The sequence below is a fragment of the Sceloporus occidentalis genome, unplaced genomic scaffold (genome assembly GCF_023333645.1).
Source record: "Sceloporus occidentalis isolate IW3139 unplaced genomic scaffold, rSceOcc1.0.p SCAF_23, whole genome shotgun sequence".
Classification (NCBI taxonomy): Eukaryota; Metazoa; Chordata; class Lepidosauria; order Squamata; family Phrynosomatidae; genus Sceloporus; species Sceloporus occidentalis.
In genome coordinates, this window is record NW_028317003.1 from 9,450,263 (window position 1) to 9,472,426 (window position 22,164).

The following is a 22,164-nucleotide window of genomic DNA, read 5'->3' on the forward strand; positions in this document are numbered from 1 at the left end:
ATACTTTTTTTTTGCTCTGTATGAGAGCTGTCTGTCATCTTACTGCCAGATCGCATGTTTAGAATAGTGGCCCTGCCAACCAAATTTGGTGATAATAGGTTTACAAAGCAACTGCAAAGCTTTAAATATATTATCACACACCGAGTCCACAAAGCATATTGCATATTCCTACCTGAGCTGACAGTAGGATTACAATAAAGCAATGTTTTCCAGCTGTGATCTCACATCTGCCTCCACCATAGGCATAGCCCAGCGATTGAATGCTAATTTTCTTCCAGTTCCTATCACCCTTTATTCATCACTGAGTGATCTTAGGGATTGGAGTTCAATTTGCATGAAATTCCCTAGTTATAGCTTTGGTGGAGGCAGATTTCGTAGCTGGAAGCTATAAATCTACATAACTTAAAACCTGGAACATGGAAATAAAATAATGGTAACAAAAGTAATGGTAAGAATTGCTTGATTCACTCATGGCTTCATCTCAGGTATGATGAATCAACTGCAGTCCATTGCTGAAGGACTTATTATTTCTTTGTTCGGTTTCCTTAACGCTTACTGAAAGTATTTGCAACTTTCCTAAGATAATCACACATTAGTTGTACTGCATAAACTCTACTGTCTTTCTGCAGAGATGTTTCATTTTAAGATTGAAGTCTAATAACAAATGCGTCCTTTGTGATATATGTTATGAAACTTAGAACTGACCTACAGAAATCTGGCACTATTGATTGGAAAGTACTTTTCTGTTTCAAAAAGAACATCTTGTCACTGTGAACAAAGGGCAATTTTACCAACTATTTTACTGATTTATTATGTTGCTCGATTTCTCAATATTACTTGAAGAATATACATTTAGAATTAGATCTAAGTAGTAGTTGATCATTTCCATACTGCAGATGTCTGAAACACAGAGTCATTTTGGTGCTGGTGTATAAAATTAATGTGAAGTTATATTATGAATTATGCTCTGCAAACAACATGTTCAGCCTGGATTTGTAAACTGCTTATTGCCTATTTTAATGTATTTTGTGGTCGTTAAATGAGCAGTATTTAGCTAAGACAGAAGTAGTTTGTTCTAGCCAGGATATTAAATAAAACAAAATAAAAAGATATAACACAATATTTTGGAAAGCATAGTCTTATTAGGCTCATGCAGCAGTTACAGGGACATGTTGTAATGTATTGTACTTTTTAGATTGTGATGTCTATCGTGGAATGGTTTCCCACACTTAGCTATCATCCCAAAGATGCTTTTAATTCCTGGGACTTTTGTTTGATGTTTCATTTTCCAAATAGCTTCAGTATGTTTTAGTGAATTGACTGACATCATTTAAAACATGGATTGAATAAGAATAAGACATTTATGTACATAAGAGAAGGAGAAAACGTGTGTTTTAGCATAGGTAAAAATAAATAGATTGGAAAACAATTATCTACTTTCCTAATATATGATATCTCACCATTGAGGTCAAACAAGTCTTCTGTAAACTGTGTACTGTTAATATCAATGTGTACAATGCAATATCAGTATAGAGGATACTTGGAAAAAGGAAGGAAGTATATATGTTATATATAATGTAACATTATATATAACATATATATATATATATGTTACATATAATGTTACATGTACTATATAGTGCATGTGTTCCTCAACTACTCCTACAAGTGCATATTTGCAGGATCTTTTCAAAAGTGCACATACAGAACAATTGCCTTTCAACTGTTCTATCTGTATGTGTGTAGAAAGTAATACTGAAATCTCTGAACTAATATTTAAGTAAAACAATGGTCAATGATTTTGTGTGGAAGAAGAAAAAGGAATTACCTATAAGAAACTCTAATTCAAACAATTTAAACATACTAGTTAGGAACAAACTGAGGCAGCTGTTAGAAGAGAACAAGGAAAAAAAAATATATAGGGCCATATATAACTATATGCAGGGCCAATACAAAGAGCTCATTTACCTGGTACTACAAATGACAACATGTTGACCTTTATGGGGGTTTTTTTATAGCCTTTTTTACTAGTATGTATAATACAAATAATTGGAAAATACATTAAAGTTTATTTTAAAAAAAAGTGATATTTGATATATTGATATGTTATTTGCTGAAATGGCACCATGAATCATTGACAACATTCACAAATAATTGTGAATTATTTTTTATGCATTGATCACCAGGTTGATGCACTGAGAGGCATTTACTGCTTTTTACAGTGTATTTTTTTGCGTTTTAGAAGCAATCTTCCCTTCCATTCACTCCGCATTCACTGAAAGATCTTTGTATTTCGGAGTCATTACATACTTGTAAGTAGCTGGACAAATTTGTTTTCGTGAAAGACTTGCTTTAGTGGCATTTAATTTGTTACAATTGTGACTATTTCGTGGCGAGAGCAACACGGCGAGTCATTGTTTTACCATGATTACGGTTAGGTATTACTGCTAGAAATAGCAAAATAGGGGCTTCAGCGGCAGGGGGTATGTGATATTGCTTTCTTGGGAATCAATGCATTTGGTGCTTTCTGTTGCTGCTTTTGTCCTAGCACCTCTCATTTATCATTTAAGAAACAACATAATGTTTATTGGAGGAAATAAAAGGAAAATGTAGTTAGGAAAGTAAAAGAAATAATTCAAAGACCGTGCCTAAATAATGAGTTACTCATATTACTAATGAAAAATTATTTAGTGCACACTTGCATGCATACCGATGTTTCATTAGCTAGAGAAAGCGTAAAATGCTACTGTTGGCAGAAGGTATTAGTCAATAGAGCATAAAAATCTGCTAATATGTTGTGTTGACTTTTCTTACACATCATACACCATTTTTAAAAACAATTTTAATAAAATATTTCAACTACCCAGGCCCAGTTTGGTTATCTGGTAAACCAGTCAAATGTCTTGACGAGCCGATGGCTGATTATGCCACCTTTTTACTGATATTGCCACTCCGGTGGCAAATCACATTCTGCAGTATAAACATGTGGCGGATCCAACCGGAGGCCATGTGTAAGTCATTTGGTGCCCATTGGCTTTAAAGTAACAGATACAGATTGGCATAAAATAATCTGATATATGAGAGGTTCATTACCATAAATGTAACCAACATCACAATATATATCCACTTTCTCTGTATAACACTGTTGTTTTAAATTTGAACCTGCACTATGATATGTATTGACCATTTTACCTCAATAAAAAACAAATCTAAATTAAGAAAATATAGTCTATAGTTTACCTAAAAATTGCATATGGTAGCCAAGAGTCACATTTAAAATATATATATTTATTTAATGATTTATCAGAATTTCCTCTACGCATTTGCTCTTTTCCCCTGCTCGTCAGCTATTCTCTGGCTTATGTGAGGGTTCAGGGGGTCTAACGAGAACCCACGAGCACATCCACAGAAAGAGCTCCCATTGTTTCAACGCAATGCTTTAAGAAGCCAAAACTGGCAGGAAAAAGCCCACAGGGGAGAGGATGGGGCTCTGCAGCTTCCGTTTTTTCACCAGGTAAATATATATTTACTTGCTGGGGCTGTATGGGGTATTAGACTGCCCATTTAATCAGTAAATATCCCCATGCTATATTATCCTATGGCTACATTTTTATTTTTAGAACATTGAATGTCTCGGAGAATAATATTTTGTTAATTAAAGACAACAATTGTGATTTGGATGTTGGAAAGTAAGATGTTTCATGTAATAAAAATAACACACACAAATCATTAAAGAGCTTTGAGAAGCTGCCTAACCATCTGCTAAATTGCACTAGGGAACTGATTGTAGCCATCCTTGGAGATACAGAACTGTTATTTAAGCGTTTATAATTGTAAAAGTCCTTTTTACTGAAACACATTATCTGCCAGGACACCTTGCTCACCCGCAAAAATGTGCAAACAATTTAGGAAAACAGCCAATAACCCATTATATGTATATTTCAATGCACTCATTCGATACCACTTATTTCTATAGCCAATTCTATTTTTACTCTATTTAAAAATGTAATACAATGACAAGAAAGCAAACTTCTTTGTAAACGGTTGCCGATGACATTTTATATATAAGATTGATTTTTTTTTATGTTTATTGATGTAAGTTATCCTTTTTTTTAACAATAATGGAAAGCACAATTTCTTTATAATGCAGTATTGTAATGGCTGTGTATTATGTTGGCAGCGATTCTCTCTAAATATGTTAGGTTATAAACATAACCATTAAGCATTGCAATATGGTGTCTTCATATCAGGAGATGGGGTGCGGGAGATGAGAGTAATATGTGCACAGTATAGATAAAATCATCAAAAGGTCATAACAGTTTTCTAACGGCAGAACATTTGATGCATCTTTGTCTTTTCTTTTAAATAGTGAAAAAAAGAACCATATAACCGTTGTGTTAAAATGGATAGGTAAAGAATATAACGTCATTATATTTACTTGTAGTCACTGAAATGAGGAGTTAAGAATATTACTACATTGTTTAAGAAGCAATAATAGCCTGTGTTGCGCAAGGCCAGTGTCATTAGCCTCTTAACTGACAACACTATCTTCAATGAATAGAGAGAGTGCTTTAAATAATTGTAAACCCACACATAGAAATACATTTGCGTTATTCTGTTATTAAATGCCAACATTAGGACAATAATTGCTTGGTTTTTTTCTTTAACTTTCCCTTAAAGAATTTATGAGATTCCTAAATCTTTCATCTATGATGCATGTGTTGTATGGGTCTTGAATTCTGAAGATATGTCCAAGAAGGTAAAGAAATGGTAATGTTCAACCTTTATAAGGCAGTGTCCTTCATGCTTTTTTGCAAGATTAGTCTCTGTAGATGAGGTTATGGCCACAATTTCTATTATCATATAGAAGCAGACAAGGCTGAGAACTGATCTAAAATAGTTTTTGATCTGATATCTACAGAACGCATAACAATAAGTAATACAATGTGGTCAATGGAAAATTAAATGTAGGTCATAATATGAAGTACCCTGTTTTTCGATATGTAAATGTTATTATTTACTGCTTTTTACATGATACCTAGGAAAAAATACACTAAAAACATCCAAAATATTACACTACATTCTTTTCAGGATTTATTCAATTGTAACTCCTGTAATGGTAAATCACATCTGATTACAATTTTTGTTTATCTAAATTCCATGTGGCAAACCATGTCGACTTGCGGCAATGGTGGGAGTTCATGTGTTTCATTGGAACCTAGAGGCACCATAGTGCTCCACAGTGTACAGTATATGGGCTGACTACAAGGGTAATAGAGATTCCCCCACCTGGCCGTGGATCTATGGCACGCTGGGGAGCCTGGTCGCTCAATAGAGTCTAGACCAGAATTCTCAATGAACTATGCTGGGCCAGTTCAGTCCTTTTGGCAGGAGAACTTTGGTGGATTTTGGCAAATAAGTTAAAACAACTTTTACACAATCCGTTCTGTAAAATCCTGCTTTGGTGAATACACTCCTCTATCCCAGCCAATTCCATCAAAAGCACTTTAAAAAACTTCATCACCACGGGATGAAAGTTCTCCGCAATTCATCCTGTGACCATTCCCTGTTCAACCCCATCTTCATTAAATAAGAATGCAAAAACATTTTGAGTGAATCAATTGTGTTTTAGAAATAAGCAGCTATTAATTACTTTGTAAAACATTATGTCAATAGACTAATAAAAAACACAATTCATACTGTCCTGGAAGTTAGTCACATCCTTGCTATAGCACCTTGAAGTTACCTTATATGTTGGACCCTCAACAAATGCCAACAAACCTCTTATTTAGGTCTGAGGTTTCCCATGAAAAATATAGATTGCTAATTTGGTGAGAATCCAGGAATCTCAGCCTTTTAATTGAAATAATTCTCATTTTGACAGTATTTCAACTGTAAAAGAACATGCTGAATTGCTGTAATTGAATTTGTGCTAATTTGTGACCTGTTAAGTGATCAGATCGCTGTGTGCGGTTTTTTCTTAATACAAAATTAGCTCCAAATTGTAGTATTTATCCGGTAACTTAAGAGACTGGCACAAATAATTTGGTATAACGCGAATGTATAAAGTGTTCATCATTTAACATTTGTAGTATGAAATGTGGAATCGCTATAGCTTACCATTTCAGTGCATCATCTCTACCGTTAATAATCTAATTTTAAGTGCCTTGCAAAAAGGATAATAACATCAAAGAACAGGGTTTTCCTCTTATAAATCTAGCCCATGTATGAATCACTAAATTTGATGTAATTATAGAGAGAGGGGAAAGCAGAAAATGTCATCATATTCAACCAAGCTTTTAATACATGAGGGTTAAGGAATCCAGAAAAAATCCAGGGTTATTTCAAGGTTAACTGGAAGATGTGTGGCTACTACTTTTTTATTTATTTATTTTTTTAGAACATCTCTGCTCATTCTTCAAAAAATACCCGAAGTGACCCATATTCAGTCCACTAGGGACCTGTCAATTGAAACAATGGGAGAAACAGTGTATCAACTTTATAAAGAGCAAGCGTGTTGTAAAACACAAGTGTTACTTAGCTTATCGTAGCTTCCTGCAGTATCTGGAAGGTTCGTAAATGGAGCCTGGATCCATATGCAGATAAAATCAGAAGGTTTCTGGAAATCTCTTTCCCAAAAAATGTGTAATCTTTAAAAAAGGTATATAGAACAGCAGGTCTCCACAAGAAGGATAGATCTTAAAGATTTATTGTATCCATTCAAAAGTTCCTGAAAACCATCCATAAACAAACATGGCCATGCCACTCCAATAATCCCATTTGGTTGTAGCAATTTTGATTTGATTTAGATTTTTTAATTAAAGCATTCTTGCTTTACAACATTTGCACAGTATAATATATATATATAGCGTAAATATATTTAAAAATATTTATAAATAAAAGATAATTATATATATATATATGTAAATATATATATATATGTGTGTGTACATATATAAAAAACGTACAAAAAATTTACATATATACACACAAAAATGAAATTTCTTGTAACTGTCATTTTTGTATTACCGTTTTCCTGTTCAATGCACATGAAATTGCTTGAATTTAAGAATGACTGGTTTGATTAAGGTCATGGATTATTCAAAATCCAGTTCCTACATTGTTATTTCAGAAACGCCTTTAAGACACAGACATGTTCAGTAATGTCCAACTTTGCCAGCACATAATCACTCAAAAATGGCAGGAAATTGGAAGCAATATTTGTTTTTAGTATCTGACTGTATTTCAAGATAAAGCTTGCAGGGGAAATAAATCATTCCGCACATATTTGCATAATTCCCCACAATATATTACACTGTAAATGAAATGGTATTATTTGTGAACACAAATAGAAGAATGGTAAACATGTATGGATTGTTGTAGAATTAGAATGCATGTCTTATATTGCCATGTTTTCTAAAGAAATCCTTTTATTATTTCCGTTCCTAGGGTCATTCATCCACATCGAAATGACCCTTTCTTGCTATCAAAAGTGGGATTTACCAGACATTAGCTATATTTCTTGGATGCTTTGCAGTGGAATATTTAGGCGTTGCTAGGTTCTGTGGACAGGGTGGCAATTTTCCCACAAACTTGTTCCAGAATATGGATTAACCAGTAACTTCCCCCAAAGTAAAAACCCCACAAATTGTAGACTACCTTAAAATGATCCATCTGGTTTTCACAAATGAAAAAGAAGTGGTTTTAGGTGATTACACCACAATTTGTTAAGGTAGTTAAAATGTCCGGCAGCTAAATCAAATTGTAGCTATCTCTAAACTGCTTTTGGGTGGTTTCATTTCTTTTGTATGTCATTTGTGTGTGTTGTTTGTGTTTTTCTGCTTATTCATTTCTATTGTGCCTTATTGTGTACGTTTTCTGTGTTTTTCCATGTGCCCTAGGGCTTTTTTTCTTTCAAAGTGTAAAATATAAGATGAGGTTTAGTTGATGGGGCATTGTACCATTTACGTAAGCTTAAATGTCAAAAAAACTGCTATCTGCTGTACTAAAAATGTTAATGCAAAATATAGGAAACTATATTATATATAGGAAACCTTCTATATTGATTCAGGTCAAGTATTTTCAGTAACAAGATCACTTTATTGTAACAGAATGAAAAAAAATCCATTCTCCAGCTGCCTGTTGGCACGTGGCATATCCAATGATAGAACATTGACATATATGGAACAACAGAAATCACAAATTTGGATAGACCAATTAATGGTGCATGTCTGAATGGATGAATACTTGGATAGTGTTACCCAGCATGTGTTATAATTTGTAGTGACTGGTCTAGTGTTAGCCCAAAATGCACAATTGACTAAACCTATTGATAGGCAATGGAGATAGGTCTGCACATTTACAAAGCCACATTAACGCTATTTATAAAAGATGATTCAGATGCAGTGGCTTTATCAATATATCAGCATGGACCTATAATTGATTGCACTGATCCATTTTTAAATTTTGCATAATGTTTATAAATATGCCTTATATCATCTAAACAATCATATAGATGCACCACTACACATAGCCTCTTAAGTGCCAGATAGGTGGATAATGCATTTCATTTGCCTTAAGCTATCAAGGTTTATATAGGAATGTCTGAAGGTAAAATGAGAGTGTAATACATTAAGCTGAGCTTTCTTTTATACATGGCATTACTAGAGTGTGAGGATAGCAAACATAGGATAGATTAGTCTTCCTTGAAGAAATGTGCTTTCATTGTCAATGTGCAAACACACAAGGTTTGAATTGGACTGTTCAAAGAAATGAGTTAGAAGGTTAGAAGGGCTGTAAGATTTTAAGAGGCTGTACATTGAATAAACTCAAGAACTCCAGATTAAATGGAAAACAGATATTAGATATAGATGTAAAAGCAATACGTAACTTTAAAGATGAAGTCAAGGAAAGGTTGAAGGAGGATAAGCAAAATAAGTTTTACATTTTAAAAAAGAAAGTTTTGGTAGAAATATTTTTGTTACAGAATAAGAGTTATTGAAATTGCAATATGGGGGGAAAATGTGCCCTTTATTTTTTTTTTAAATCCAATATATATATATATATATATATATATATATATATAAATATATATATTTAGCATCTGTATTTTAATATATATTATAATACATTTTAAAATATTTATACCAGAAAATGGCATCCAGCTATTTTAGTAGACAATTATTTTTGACGTCTATAATAATTTAGGAGAAAGGTATAGTTAAAATGATACCATTTATTGGTTAACTCAGAGTTTAATTGCGAGCTTGTTAGAACCAAGTTGTTAGGTACCTTCCTCAGGCATTATTTCATTTACTAATAATTTAGTAAATGAATCCATTATTCTATGTTCCCACTACATCTACTTTTAAGAATATATCCAAATTAAACTCTCTGAACTCCTATACCAGTACCCAACCATCCTACCTCCAAGCCCCTTCTCGCTTGCAGGATGAAGCCTCCATCACATCTTTCACCGTTTTCTTGCACTTGTGTGCATAGCCTGACTTCACTGTAATATAACATAATACTGCATTTTCAGAAGATGGGGTAAGAGAAGTCTCATCTTCTCAGCATGAAGGAGTAGCTTGGGGAGATCTTCTGTTCTTCCCTACAAGATAACAGCTGAACAAGATTCCCAGAGCCATGGGCAGCCACCTAGGGCACCTAATCCTTTATTGTGGATGTATATAATCATTGCTATCTAGCAGCATTAATCTTTTTGTCTCTTCTTAAAGACACCATATGGTCAACTTATTTATCAACAATTAGAACGGATAGAGGCAAAACACATGCTGTTGTATTCATAACAGCAGACAATAAATAACATACGTGTGCACTCCTGCTGGATACATATTGCCGTATACTACCCTTTCACAGAGTGCTGCCGTGTGCTACAACATACTAAGGGTGAAGATTTGTCCCATAAGAGATGGCAAAGATAAATAACTATGCCATTTGTCTGGTCTGCCAGATGACCAGACCACTCCTGTTTTTTTTATACTCAATGAAAATTAAAAACAAGTCACCTAAAAAAACTTTACAATAATCCTTATTTTGCTTCTAATATCATACTGCCCAGCATGCAAGCTCCCTTTAATTTTTTTCGAAAACTTCTAAAGTTTCTAAACTCTTTAATAGTTCCTTCATTCTCATTCCATACAACATGATGATATAAGGAGCAAAGCAACTCCTTCAATCAATTTGTGAATTGTCTGTGCTATAATATATTTGATCCAGGTTGCATAAGGTAATTACTGTATATGACTCAAGCAACTGGGAAATGAGCCCAAGAAAGAATCCTTGATCATTTTCTTGAATTACATTTCATGTTGCATCAGGTACAGTTTCAATCAAAGCTATGTGTAGACATTAATCCATTAAAAATGTCAGTTATATATATTGATGAACACGGCATTTGGCAATGAATTTGATAAAAATAGAGGACTGATAGAATAGAGGACTCTTCTTGACCTTAATCTTGTATTTAATAGGGTGACCACATTTTGTAAATGTGATTAATGGACAGAGGTTTTGCTTAATAGGAGCATATATGCTATAAAAATAAAAATAAAAAAATTGTATGTGAACAGCACTGTACAAATAATTCAATGACTTGGCCTAGGGTAGCATGTCAAGGGGAGGTAGCCTCTCTGGCACAAACCTGGGGAAAGACTGCTCTATTTCACGATTATTCTTCCTGGTGCAACATTTTACCCAGCACCACGCGTCTTTAATAGTCACCTGTTAGTATTTAACTAAAGTTTCTACTCAAACATGATCAGTTATACAATCTATGTTTGCTTCGCTGGTTCCTGTAGAAACAAATCGGGCATAACTTTTAAGGGACAAAAGCAGTTGCAAACCTCAAAGCGTGTGCCCAAATGCCCTAATGTTTCAGTCTTACTAGTTATTACCTTAAAAGAGAATACTGAATGTAGGGAAAACAGCATTCATCCTGGTGTGTTTGAACGTGACTATTGATGGTAAAGTCAAAAACCTGGCTAGTCTGTTAAGTCATTCCTTGGTTGTATTTAGTGTTGTGACCATCGCAATGGCATTACTTAAGTCTGCAGTATTTAAGATTGTCTTAGTTAATACTAGTAGATCGCTAGTGATCCGCGTAAAGAAGTCTGTTATTGAGTGGGTGAGATTTCGAGATAGGAGAGGCATGCAGTGTGTGGGACTGCGTGGAGAGTTGAAAGTCTTCCCCCGCTTGGAGATTAAGACACTACTATAAAAATGCTGAAGTGCTGTCACACCTGAAGCAAATTTCTCTATGATATAAATAGTATGTTTTATCAAATTATTATTATCAAGCTATGTGTACACACTATTTGATAACAATTTGCATGATTTAAATTATTCCAAATGGAAATAAATACAAATCTATAACAGAACAATCAATACATTTAGTTTACTCCACTTATTATATGATTATACTTATTAAAGCTCCTGCTGGAAGTACATCTGTTAACACTTCATACTTAGAAATATACATACTTATACATTACTTTGTAGGTTTTTGAGACTTCTAGTAAGCTAAAAATTGGTTATTTATTTGATTTTGTCAATGTGTATCTTGGAGAAGCATACAATTGTATTTCTCTCACATGTGTTTAGAATAGCAGAGAATTTTATTGAATAATTTTGAAAGACATGGGGCATGCATGAAGAGTACTACTGAGGCTTGTGCCAGCTATGCACAAACCCCCATGGTGTAAATCAGCCAGTTACAAAGAAGATCTTTGATCTTCCCAACCAATTTGTTTAATAATCTGAACACCAGGGGGCCGATTGCCCTGTAGGGGTCCACCCGCTGTCCCGGGCCAGCTGCCTTAGGCCTTGGCCAGAATACACAGCTGTTTCTAAGACTCGTGTTAATCAATGCCAGCTAACCACAAAGTACAACTACAGATGTTCCATGGTGGCCAATATGTAGTTCCAGAATTAGAAATAGAATTGTTTTTAAGTGCATCTCATTGTTTCATTTATCTGTTGATTTGTTTGGTTGGTAGCAATTTTAAGTTCATTACACACAGTACTGATTTGGCCAGGGTAGCTCTTACAGTGGAACGAACATCACACAAACCTGTGTAAAAACTACATGTACAGAAATGAATGCTATGCTTGAATATAGTGGCACAATTTTGATGGCAATCCAGTCGACGGGGGGACTGACACCTTCTGGCTCAGAGTAAGGTAAAGCCAAGTGACCCCATCTGCCCCTTGGCCCCCCACCCAGTAACTAACACACACACTAGCACCCATATACATACAGTATATGACATATGACATAACATGACCCTGCCATGTTTTAAGAACTTTGGACCAGCCTACCCTTGCCATTGAAGAACCAAGAGACTGAACTGACTGGCTAAAATTATGTTTTGATGGACTGAGATACCAGCAGTTTTGAACTGTGCTAGCTGCATTTCTACGTGATGCCATTGGTTATATAATAGAGAGATATATTTCAATAAAGAGGTTTTTTCAGAATAAAATGAAAATAATTTCACTGCTAGAAAGCGACTCATACAAACATTATTAGACTCAAAAATCATATTTAAGATTTTGGGTACATTGTGCTACAAATAATTTCACATTTATGATGGAGCTGTTCTCAACTAACAAAAACTGTCTTTCTACATAACTGCAGCAAGAAATTATTTCACAGCACAAAATGTGACTTTAATAGTTTTATTGTTGTAATAACCTCCAAACTATGCATTTTATATAGATGCACAGATAACATTTTTAGCTAGGATACTTACCAAGTGTTCCAACATGTGAGCATCATGAAATTACCTTTTTACATGGCTGTTTTGAGGTCTCATGTAATATAGGATTTTGATATTTGCGATATGGTTGTGGAAAGCCATCTATCAGGACTGACCTGTGCAAATATGAAATATTTGGCTGTAGCAGAAGGCAGTTTGTTCATTGACCAGCTGGAGAGCAGTACAAGAATGAGTGTTTACAGGCAAAAGTGAAGTATGGTGGTGGTTCCTTGCAAGTTTGGGGTTGCATTTCTTCAAATGGAGTTGGTGGTTTGGTCAGAATTGATTTGGTCTCATCAGTGCTGAGAAGTACAGGCAGAAATGTATCCATAATGCAATAGCATCAGGGAGGCATCTGATTGGCCTTAAAATTATTCAGTTGCATGACAATGACATCAAACATACAGCCAAAGTAATTAAGAGCTATCTTTAGTGTAAAGATGAACAAGGGGTCCTGAAAGTGATTGTATGGCCCCCACGGAGCCCTGATCTCATCAAGTCTGTCTGGGATAACATGAAGAGATAGAAGCAACTGAGGCTGCTTAAGTCCACAGAAGAAATATGGCTGCCAAAAACTTTTGCACAGTACTGTATAAATATTGATAATGTATACTACTTTCCCCGCCAGCCTCTGAAGTCACCTCCATGGCCATTCTCCTACAGTAATTATCCCTCTCTTAAGGATATGTGATGATAGGTAAAGTCCCCCATAATGTAAATGATCAGGGATCTCCATTTTAACCAGCCCTTTGAAGAGTGGCAAATCTGGGAGCCCCATCACAAAATAGAGATTACTGCCCCCTGGACCTGAGCTGAGCTAGTCAGACTACACCAGAATACACTAAAGTATCGCCCAAGAGATGTTTGTGTTTTTTTTATATTTTTTGACCTCTGCCAGCACTTTGATAAAACTGTATGAAGGTCATAGAGTGCAGGAAATGTGTATATTGAGCTACTCTTCAATTTTGCTGAATTGCTGAACGTGAGAATGTTTTCTGTGCAAGTGACACAATCCATTACTCAAAAAATATGTCACTTCAGACCTGGCAGATATTTTTTTAATGCAATTACTAGGCACACAAAAATAAGGGGCAAAATATGTCATCTTTGATCCACATTTGCCTTGCAATGTCACATTTCATACTGGTTACTTCATAACATGGCCAGTTAAATATTATCTCTTTCAAGGGCAAAACTAGGTCAGATGAAATGAATCACTTCAGTTTCACCAAAGGGGGAAAATAATATCAGTCACATCAGAAATTAGGATCAAAATACATTCTTTTGCTACCATGGACACTTGAAGAAGACCAGATGCATTAAAAGTTTATGTGACTGCATTTTATTCTATTTAACGGCAACCTCCAACTAACTTCTAAAGATTCTGATAATAAAAAGTATATTGCATGAGATATTTCTGAGTAAGACTGCTTTCTTATCTCTAATTTCTTTATTGATAGGTGGCACTTGCCAGAGTCCAGCCCTTTCTGCGCTGATTCGTCCACCACTTCCAACTTTGCACCCACCTTTGGATATTAAACAGTTCCTTCCGTTTGCTTGGGACAATGCAGGGGCCATTCATTTCTTCCCAAACTTCACAGTGGTAAGTAACATTTTTGTCATTCTCTTCAGTCTAATCTGATACTCCTCTGCGGAGTCCCAAAACTATATGGGACCTTTCTGAAGTGGATATGTTTTTTTCCGCTATTCCTTAAGAAAAATGGAAATTATAGTATTTTGTAATGATCAAGTGTTTGGTGTTCTCATTAAATATAAAAAAACAATCTACCATAGTATGAATTCACAACTTAATCTAGACTAAACCTAGTGGTGCTGCCAGACTGCTCCTTATTAAAATAAATATGTGTGTTCACATGGAGTTCCTGGGCCAAATGAAATTATTTTCAGAACAGAGGTAGCCAAAATGATCCTTTGATGTGATGCCTGTATCAAGTGATAGCTATTGCTGATAAAGGAAATGTCCCAAATCCTGATGTCCTTGATTGATATTGATGCATATTCAAACATGTACTCCATTGATTAGAAAAAGAATAATATTTATACAATGTACTTGTAAACCAGCTAGCAAATGCATATACTAAAATATACGGAAATATTTGACGTTTTGTTGAATTCAAATTAGTAGAATAAGAAAATTTGTGAAAAACTGGAGACAGATATTCAGTCTATAGTCTTCTGTCCTTGATATTTATATTTTCCATTTTGGGTTGGTGAGCAGATATTGTGGTGTTTCTGGGAGTAGGTTTAATGGGTTGGTTAACTATTATATTACCTCTTCACCAAAAGACACTAAGGCTTGGTAGTGAATTCTCAAACCTGACCTATTTTGAGAAGACCTGGAAAGTCCCCTGGTTGCCAGTTTGCAACACAAATCTAGTCTAAGTTTCCTTCCTCTGCACTCGCACTTGTTCTCTCTTAAATCAAACTCCCCTCAGTGCTTTCATAAACTCTCCATTGTTTGATTCCCTTCCTTATCCAGAACAACCGTCTAAAAACCTTTGCCATCAGTTTCGCCTTCCCAAATCACACAAGTCTCCACTACATTCTAGTCTCTCGCAAGCACTCAACACCTCAATGGTCCTGACATCTGCTGAGTCCTTTTCCCAATTAACAATAGTTACCAAGCCTCATTCCACCTAATTTTGTCATCTTGACATTGCTGCTTTGTGATGTCTAATCACAATGATGTGTAATTACTAATTGAGTACTCTTGATAAGGATGTTTTAATATATAAATAAACATTTAAAAGCCAAGTAAAGTCATATTATTATTTGCAAATAACTTCCTCTTAACAAGCTTTAAATAGAATGAGACTTGAACACTGTACTTTTTTATTTTATGAAATGTTATAATTATCCAAAGCTAATGTTTTATTTTGACTTCTTGCCTATTCTGCTTCAAAGTCATGATTACCAACTACACGCTTCAACCTCACTGCTATAATTATCTATTTGCAATTAGCACTTATGATTTATTTGTCAATATGTAAATAGTGCCATTTGAAATGTTTTAGAAGTAAAACTGTATAATAATAAATAAGTGTCAGACTTACAGTGACACATAACATTTACATGCATGAGCTTTTTTATTTTTGCTGCAGATGGTAATTTAAAGGGATAATATACTAGTCCATGCTCCTCTGCATTGTATGTATGTTAACATGCATTCTTCAACCTATATGGGAAAAAAATGCAACTTTAGGAGAAGCTGCAGCTCCAAAGTCAGGGGTAGGGAAAGTGGCAAATGAATAGGGGGAGATAAAACAACAATTTAAAACACTGCGTTAAAGGGCATATGATAGATGAAGTGCCCCTTTAATATATGATTATATTTTGGTTTCGACTGGCAAAGTTTGAAGAAAAGATAAATGAAATGCTAGACTAAGAGGTTATTGTCTAAAACGTGAGGATCAAAAGCTTTAATACAATATAAGAAACCATTTCTTCACTGAGAAGGCTGTTTATAAGTGGAATAGCTGTGGGCATAATACTATCCTTAACATAAGACATGACCAAGAATGTCTACGTATATTGTGTTAGGTGTCTCTATTGCTTCAGAGCAGTCAACTGCTGAGCAAAGGGTCTAGTATGACATTTAGTTTTTAATATTTGATCATTCATAGAAAATATATCTATTCCAGTGTTAAGAATAACTGTGACATTTCTAGTATGATGCTCTTCAACTCTCAATTGAACTATTAATATATGATCACTAATACGAAATGACTGCTGAACAAGAATTTACAGACCCGAATGTGTATTAGAAGAAAATTCACAGAAAGTATATCCAGGCAGGATTTATTTGTTGACATGTTTAGGCTTAGTAATATCAGAATGGCATTAATATTTCTTGGAGCGTGTTGGGTTCCAAAATGGAAGCCCAACCAATGGAATTTTGTAATAGCAGCACTGTTGCACAATGTGCTTTATCTGAACTTTCTATCCACTATACTAATTTTGGAACAATTTAGCAGTATGAATAATTGCTGAATTTCCATTGAATTCAGTGGATGATTTCCTAAGGGAATGACTTGGTATGAAAGAACCACTTCAATTCATCATGGTTATTTTTCTAGCATACATAGCTAAATAAATATTCAAATGCATTCTTTAAAAAGTTATATATAATTAAGATAATGTAGTCTACTAGTCTCTCATAATGTCAAATTTTCTTTGGAATGCATTTGCATGTAATTATCACATACAATGAAACATATTTAAACAAAACCAAGTAAATGAAAGAACACATTTTGTTTCATATTGCTTGCTTTAGAAAATTCTCATTTGTCAATAAAATAGTTGCTTTGCAAATACTTAGCAGTTTAAGGCAATCGGCTGGTCTGATAGGGATTTTAAACTGCAGCTTTATTTATTGGGAATGTCTTAGCTGCAATCAAAGCATTTGGATAATGTTATCCCAGAAGTACCCCTCATAAAAAAACTCATATGCATTTGCATAACTCAGACGTGACTTCAATTATAGGCAGACTAAAAATTAAATAAAACGTAGTGTTTATTCAGCGTTACGGTTTATCGGATAGTAAGGCAAAATCACAAAAAGTTGTATAGTACAACAAACTTCTTAATATCGTCTTAGAATAAACACTTCGTGGACACCCAGGAGACATTTCTCAATGGATATCTGACAATATAACGGCTTTAAACGTAATATGTTGGTCCTCCCCATGACCGTTACCTTCCCAAGTCTGGTAACCATCAAATGTTGTTAGTAGCATGTTTCAACATTGTTTCAATGGTATAATATTACACAATGTAATATCTTCTTAAATAGAATTAGCCATACTGTACATGTAAGTAATTACATCAGCTCAATACCAATAAAATAACCTTACCAAAATAAAGTTCAAGTCAAACCATTTGAAGACTTATTATGATCCCTGAAGTATCTCTCACAAAAAACTTGTGTGTTAGTCAAGCTGTTATGCTTAGGAAGTATTATTTTAGTCATTTTAGAAAACAATGTACTGCATGTGGTAGATCTAAAGAGATCCAGGGAGATCATTTTCAGCCATTCCCAGCTATAACCCATGGATTATTTTCCTAGATCTCTGTTCCATGATGCAAAATATATATTGTATGCTTAACCTAAAAAGTACTGAAAAACACTTGGGAGGTAAACAGTTTATACTTCATTACTTGACTTGCATGATTACAAAAATTGAAATACTTGAGGCTAATTCACCTCATAGAAACACAATTATTTCTCTCTAAAAAAAAAAACTTGCCTCCAAAAAGTAATCTTGAACCCCAATTAAGCAAAATCAAGTTCACATGTACCATTTTCTTAAAGGTGTTATCTTTATACAGAGTATAATTATACTTTATATTTATCTGATACACTGTCTGTCCTCACATATCCATGATCTTCTGCTTCATGAAGATAGTTCTCATGATTTAGAAGTCTTTGTAGATCAGAACACATCACACACAATGCACAACATAATCTCATAAATATTTGTGAACCAAATGGTACTGTGCATTGTCATGAAAATAACACAAGGTGCCTTTATTTGCAACAAAACTCTGGCTTCACATATTGCACTTTTGATATCAGCTCAGACTAGTACTGTCCCTTAGTGTTTAACCCCTTCGTGACAAAGGCTGATTTTACTTTTTGTACCCTTCGTGACAATGGCTGTTTTATCGTTTCTGCGGTGTTTGTGTTTAGCTGTAATTTTCTCTTAACCCATTTACTAAACCCACACAAGTTATATATTGTTTTTTTCAGGACAAGAAGGGCTTTCTTCAGACACCAAAATTTTTTTCATATGATGTAATTTCCTATAATAAAAATAATAAAATATGACGAAAAATTGAAAAAAAAACATTTTCTCACTTTTATTTGAAAAATCTTTTATTCATCATAAAAAACTACTGAAAAAACCTGCTAAATAGATTCTACTATTTGTCCCGAGTTTAGAAATACCCAATGTTTTTATGTTTTTTTGCTTTCTTCTACACGTTATGGGGCAATAAGTACAAGTAGAGTTTTGCTAATTCAAAACCATTTTTCTCTGAATCTGGTAATTCTGTCTCTATGTGGTATTTGGGGCATCTTTGAAGCCAGCAAATTAAATTTACCCCACCAAACCATATATTTTTGAAAACTAGACACCCCAGGGTATTTTAGATGCTGATAGTTTAACCCTTTCCATGCACTAATCCTACCACCAACCCTTGTCAAAGTTTGGGATAGTAATTGTTTTTGGTGTTTTTTTCACATACTTTGTACTTCAGGTGTGAAATTACAGCTCCTGGTATATGTCACTGTCCCACAACACCCCGATATGTGTTCAGCAACATCTCCTGAGTACATTGATACCCCACATGCATGGGTTTGTCAGATTGTTTGGGGGCAAAAGGGCCACATTTGGAACATGAGCAATTCAAATTCAGTAGGAATTTTACATCTGGGTAAAGAAAAATGCTTGTACCCAACTATCAGTAGGGACAGGTTACAAGAAAGCCTGGCCTATCTCCAAGAAGGGATTTGATCTAGCACCTTAAGTGGTCCCTCATGCCACGGAATGGACACAGGGGTCACTTGACAGTGCAAATAAAAACGCTTAAAAATGGTGGAGCAAATAAAAGCTAAAAAACAGTAAATGTAACAAAAAATTAAAAAAAAATACAAAAATGGAGCAGGAACAAAAAAAAAATTAAAAATGGGAAACTGTGTGATACAGCTTGAAGCAGTCACCGACACAGAGTGCAGGTTTTCCAGGGCAATCTGGACAGTAAAATGTGGTGTCCTTTCTTTGCCCCCTGCTGTAGCATACCCTGCATCTCTTTTGGGGATTCTGCTTCTTTGCTGTAGGGGGGATTTTAAAAATAAAATGGGTAGCCCCAATTCTGTTGGTTCCCATCACTACTTGGGGACCAGGTGCATCACGGTACAAGATACCTGAAATTACTTCGAGCTGAAACTGCAAAAAAGACAGCTTCAGCCCAGTGTCTGCTTTTTTGTGCAGCAAAAAAGCGTTATAGGTTGCAATTTGCATTAGATAAATTGCAACCTTCTTGTACCAGGCCTTTGTCTTCCTCATAATGAGGTAGGGCTGTAGGAGTTGATCTGACAGATCAACTCCACCCATGTGCTTGTTATAGGCCCTGATGCACACTGGCTTTGTAGTGACCCCAGCTCTGCCACGGACAGAAACCTCCACGGTTCTCTCATCGTGGATGGTGCTCAGCATGCACACCTCTTTTCTGTCCTTGAACTTCAATGCCAAAAGCTCCTCTTGGCGTAGAGCTGAGGTCTCCCCCTTTCCTAGCCGGGTTCGTACCAGGCGTTGTGGGAAACCCAAGCGGTTCTTTTTTATAGAACCGCAAGCTACCGTATCGAAACAATACAGCAGCTTGAACAAAGGGACGCTTGTATAGAAGTTATCTACATACAAGTGGTAGCCTTTGTTCATAAGGGGGAATATTAGGTCCCAAACAATCTTGGCACTGGTGCCCAGATGATCTGGGCAACCTGGAGGGTCAAGGTAGCTATCCTTACCCTCGTATACCCGGAAGGCATGAGTATATCCTGTCTCGCTCTCGCAGAGCTTATACACCTTCACTCCATACCTAGAGCGCTTGGAAGGAATATACTGCTTGAATCCCAACCTTCCTTTATATTTCATTAGGGATTCATCCACGCAGATATTCTTTCCAGGTGTATAAACCTCTGGAAACCTGGCAGCGAGATGGGTAATCAGGGGGTGGATTTTGTACAGCCTATCAAACTGGGGGTCCTCCTTAGGGGGGCACAGGCTGTTGTCGCTAAAATGCATGAAACGAAGAATCATTTCATACCTTTGCCTAGTTATAGTTTGGGCAAAAATGGGGGTACTAAAGATGGGGCTGGTGCTCCAGTAGGAGCGGATGGAGGGCTTTTTTATAATGCCCATTAACATTGTGAGTGCCCAGAATTTAAGAAATTCTGGCACGTCAATGGGAGTCCATGGCTGTTTTGCCCAAAAAGAATTAGGGCTAGCAGCACGGTGCTGCTGGGCATAAATGTTTGTTTGTGTGACAATGTCTCCCAAGACATCGTCTCCCAAAAAAACCTGCACAAATTGCAGTGGAGTGAATCCTGTAACATCAATATTGATGCCAGGAATTCCAGAAAAAGGAGGGATAGCTGGCTTGTACCTATTAGGCGCTACCCATGCCTCTGGTGCACTGCCACGACTACGTGTGGTAGGCGTCCTAACAGCCACAGATACATCACTAGATGTATCTGTGAACTGACCAACGTCAAAATCTGACGCTGTATCAGTGGCCTCAGAATCTGTGGCCAAAAAGGCATACGCCTCCTCAGCCGTATACCGCTGCATGGTAAGAATTGCAGCAAAAATAGTGGGGAAGGAAAGGGTTAATGGCTATAATAAAAAAAAAAATAAACCTAAAAAAAAGTAAAAAAAACTAAAAAAAGTAAAAAAACATGTAAAAAAAACAAAAAACCCAAAAACAATTGCCACTATGCAAGATCACTGTTTATGCAGTGATCAATGGCAATAAAGGGGTTAATATTATATGGGTGGCTCTTATAAGAGCCTTTGGATCAATATATATATATTTTTATTAGGGAACACACCGATCTGTCTCTCTCCCTCACTAGAAGCAAGTGAAGGAGGGGGGCAGATCCAATACTGATCAAAGGCAATGTTTAGAAAACATTGCCTTTGATTTATCAAATCATGATCACTCTTATGAGTGATCTGACCACTAGGGGTGTTATTCACTGGATGTCCATGACATCCAGCAACACCCCCCCGATGATGTCAGCAGGCTCCGCCCCCCGGCTTGATGGGCGCCGCCATCTTGAAACACCGCGTGTGTTTCGAAGACACCGGCACCGGGAAGGTAAGTTGAGCATTTAGGAAGAGATCGCGAGTCGCTTCCTTTGCTAAACAGGTGTTGCAAAGATGCCTCGATACTGAGGCATCTTAGCAACACCAGCTAAGCAAAGGAAGCGACTCGCGATCGCTTCCTAAACCCGTTTTTCGGCGGCGGGCGCCGCCATGTTTGAAAGACGTGCAGTCTTTCAAACATGTTTTTTTTTTTGCTCCTAGGAGCGATCGGGGGGGGGGCGGGAATGTTTTTTTTGGTGTTGCTCAATGCCTCGATGTCGAGGCATTAGAGCAACACCGTTTGAGTGAAAAAATCGATCACGGATCGATTTTTTCACCCGTTTAAAGACGTGCCGGTCCTGGCACGTCAATTGTCGTAATCGTCACGATTTTCAGTGACGTGCCCGGACCGGCAATTGTCACGAAGGGGTTAAAGTCCTTCTAGGAAAGGTGACACTCAATTATGGTGAACGCTGGATTTACTAGTGGTGAGTCATACT

General features: G+C 35.9%; 1 non-coding gene across 1 annotated transcript; it reads right to left on the reverse strand.

Annotated features, from left to right (window-relative positions):
* Positions 1–19,247: 19,247 nt before the first annotated feature.
* Positions 19,248–19,377, reverse strand: LOC149300777 (small nucleolar RNA SNORA35). The gene has a single exon (XR_016272294.1). It is a non-coding gene; the product is annotated as a small nucleolar RNA SNORA35 (small nucleolar RNA).
* Positions 19,378–22,164: the final 2,787 nt, after the last annotated feature.